This window comes from Desmodus rotundus, chromosome 8 (genome assembly GCF_022682495.2).
Source record: "Desmodus rotundus isolate HL8 chromosome 8, HLdesRot8A.1, whole genome shotgun sequence".
Lineage (NCBI taxonomy): Eukaryota > Metazoa > Chordata > Mammalia > Chiroptera > Phyllostomidae > Desmodus > Desmodus rotundus.
Window position 1 is genome coordinate 104,036,600 of NC_071394.1, and position 3,440 is coordinate 104,040,039.

The 3,440-nt window shown below is 35.8% G+C and overlaps 1 non-coding gene across 1 annotated transcript; it reads left to right on the forward strand.

Moving 5' to 3' along the window:
* Positions 1 to 2,469: 2,469 nt before the first annotated feature.
* Positions 2,470 to 2,576, forward strand: LOC112310011 (U6 spliceosomal RNA). Its single transcript, XR_002975331.1, has one exon. It is a non-coding gene; the product is annotated as a U6 spliceosomal RNA (small nuclear RNA).
* The last annotated feature ends 864 nt before the right edge of the window (positions 2,577 to 3,440 follow it).

Here is a 3,440-nt window from a genome sequence, read left to right on the forward strand (position 1 = left end):
TTCTCACCAGAATTGTAGGTGTTTCCTCAGTACCACCACATTTTACCACCTGGTTATTTATTTATAATGCTTTCTTTACACAATTGTTGTGTTTTTAGGATTATAAAGTGAAAAGTGTTCATAGTAGAGCATTTGGAAAATGCCAACAGTATAAAGTAGAAATGTAAAATCATGCACATTTTAACCATACCTCATACATTTCTTCCCAGTTTTTCTCCATGACACATATATAATTTTTCTTTTAAAAATTAGAATCTTCCTGCATATTATGCATTAATTTTTCTTATGAATTATCACATCATAAACATTTTTACATGTTGAAGAATATTATTTGAAAACATCATTTGAAATGGTATTTTATAATCATCAAATGGTTGTAAGTTTGACTGGTTAGTCTCTTGGGTAGGTCAATGTTTTGTGATGACAGGTATTTCTATTTTTCTTAGTATTGTAACTGTCTACCAGATCTGATTATTCTCGTCCACTAGACACGACTAGAATGCTTTATCTAACTCAGTGGTTTCCAAAGTGAGGTGTGGTCACCCAGACTGTAAGGTGATCTAGAATGTGGAATAAAATATAACTCTGGTTTTTGTTTTTATCTTATACTTTTATAATTTCTATTTTTTAATGCCCATTTAAAAAATTAACATGTACTAGTATAGTAGTACATGCATGTAATCTACTAGTAAATGGCTCTATTCAAGAATCATGTCTCTGATTTTTTGTCCTGGAAAAGACTGCAATAAAAATCATTTGGAGATACTAATCTAAAGCACTCAGAAAATTTGTAAAGCTTTATTTCCCTTGGAGTGTTCCTGAAGCCCTGGGAATTTAAGGCGAGCTGGATTACGAAGGTTCCTGAGATCTACTAAGCTCCTAATAGCTTTTCTCTGTCACCATCAGCCATGGGGTATCTTCTTAGGCTGTGAGACCCAATGCAGGGTTTCCCGGGTTGATCTTCTTTCCTTTCTTGGAACAGCCATCAAATATCATGCATTCCTTCTGACTTCCTATGCCATCTCGTACCTCCAGATGAACCTGAGGAAGTTAGGTTTCATTGCACAAAGCCCACCTATGGCTATTTCCTCTGTTCCCTGGTTCTCTTCCACCTTGCTTTGGAACATTTATTACTATTTTTTTTAACAAATCTCTGAAAATTCTTTCATGATTCCTGCATTCTTTTAAATATTGGGTTTTTTTTTTTAAATCTCCCCCTCACCAACACAACAAAACAAAAATAATTAAAAGCAAATGTACACTGTTTCTCTAAACTGTTGCTGGTCCCTTAAAGTTATAAAAGAAATTTTAAAAAACTTTACTTTCATTTTTATCAGTTTTATTGAGGTATAATTGATACAACTGATGCACCATAAATTGCACATTTTTAACATGTACGATTTGATAAATTTTGACATATGTGAACTCCTGTGAATCCATCAACACAATAAAAGTAATGAACATATCCATCACCCCCAAGTGCTTACTCAAAGGGTTGTAGCCTATTCTTCCACCCACCCTTACCAACTTCTATTGTTATGAGGCGATCACTGATTGATGTGCTTTATATCAATTATAGATTAGTTTCCATTTCTAAACTTTATATAAATAGAATCATGCAGTATGTATTCTTTTTTGACTGTCATCTTTAATTTGGCATTATTATTTTGAAATTCATCCATGTTGTATCAATAGTTCATTCCTTCTTTTGGCTGAGTAGTATTGTATGGATGTACCACAGCTGGTTAATCTATTTGCCTGTTAATGGATATTTGGGTTGTTTCCAGTTACTGGCTTTTACAAATAAAATTGCCATGAACATTTGTTTACCAGTCTGTGTATAGACATACGCTTTTATTTTTCTTGGGTAAATATCTTGGAGAAGAACGGCTGGATCTTATAACTGGTGTTTGTTTAAATTGTAAAATTCTAAACTGTTTTCTAAAGTGATTGTACCACCATACACTCTATGTATGATGCATGAGAGTTCCATTAGCTCCAGATCCTCATCAATGCACAGCATGGTGAGTGTTTATAATTTCAGCCACTCAGGTAGTAGAGGTATCTCACTGGAGTTTACATAGCATTTCTCCAATGACGTTGAGCATCCCTTTGGTTGCCTATTTGCAATCTCTATATCTTCTTTGTTGAAGTGTTTTTTCAAACCTTTTACCTGTTTAAAAAAATTGGCTTGTTTCCAATCAACTGGGCCACCCGGCCAGGGCTCCTTATTATTTATTTTTGAGAATCTTTATTTATTCTGGGTACAAATCTTTTAACAAATATATGTTTTGCAAAAATTTTCTACCAGTCTGTAACTTGTTTGATTCTTTTAACAGTGCAGTTTGAAGAATAAGAGTATTAATTTTGATGAAATAAGATTTATAATTTTTTTCTTTTATGGATTGGGCTTTTGGTGTCATAACTAACAAATCATTGACTAACGCACAGTCACAAAAGATTTCTCCTGTGCTCGCTTTGGCAGCACATATACTAAAATTGGAATGATACAGAGAAGATTAGCATGGCCCCTGCGCAAGGATGACACGCAAATTCGTGGAGCGTTCCATATTTTTATGCAGCAACATCCTCACAGACACATCCCCTAAAGCAAGGGACATAAAGGAAAGAATAAACAAATGGGATCTCATCAAAATAAAAAGCTTCTGCATGGCTAAAGAAAACAACACCAAATTACAAACAGAACCAACAGTATTGGAAAACATATTTGCTAACGATACCTCAGACAAGGGCCTGATCTCCAAAATATATAAAGAACTCACACGACTCCACTCCAGGAAGACAAACAACCCAATTAAAAAATGGGCAAAGGACTTGAACAGACACTTCTCCAAGGAAGACATACAGAGGGCCCAGAGACATATGAAAAGATGCTCAGCATCACTAGCCATCAGAGAGATGCAAATTAAAACCACAATGAGGTACCATCTCACACCAGTCAGAGTGGCCAACATAAACAAATCAGCAAACCAGTGTTGGAGAGGATGCGGAGAAAAGGGAACCCTAGTGCACTGTTGCTGGGAATTCAGACTGGTGAGGCCACTGTGGAAAACAATATGGAATTTCCTCAGAAAACTAAAAATGGAACTGCCCTTTGACCCAGCAATTCCACTGCTGGGATTATACCCTAAGAACCCTGAAACACCAATCCAAAAGAACCTGTGCACCCCAATGTTCATAGCAGCACAATTTACAATAGCCAAGTACTGGAAGCAACCTAAGTGCCCGTCAGCAAACGAGTGGATTCAAAAACTATGGTATATTTACACAATGGAATTCTATGCAGCAAAGAGAAAGAAGGAGCTTTTACCCTTTGCAACAGCATGGATGGAACTGGAGAGCATTATGCTACGTGAAATAAGCCAGGCGGTGAGGGACAAATACCATATGATCTCACCTTTAACTGGAACATAATCAAT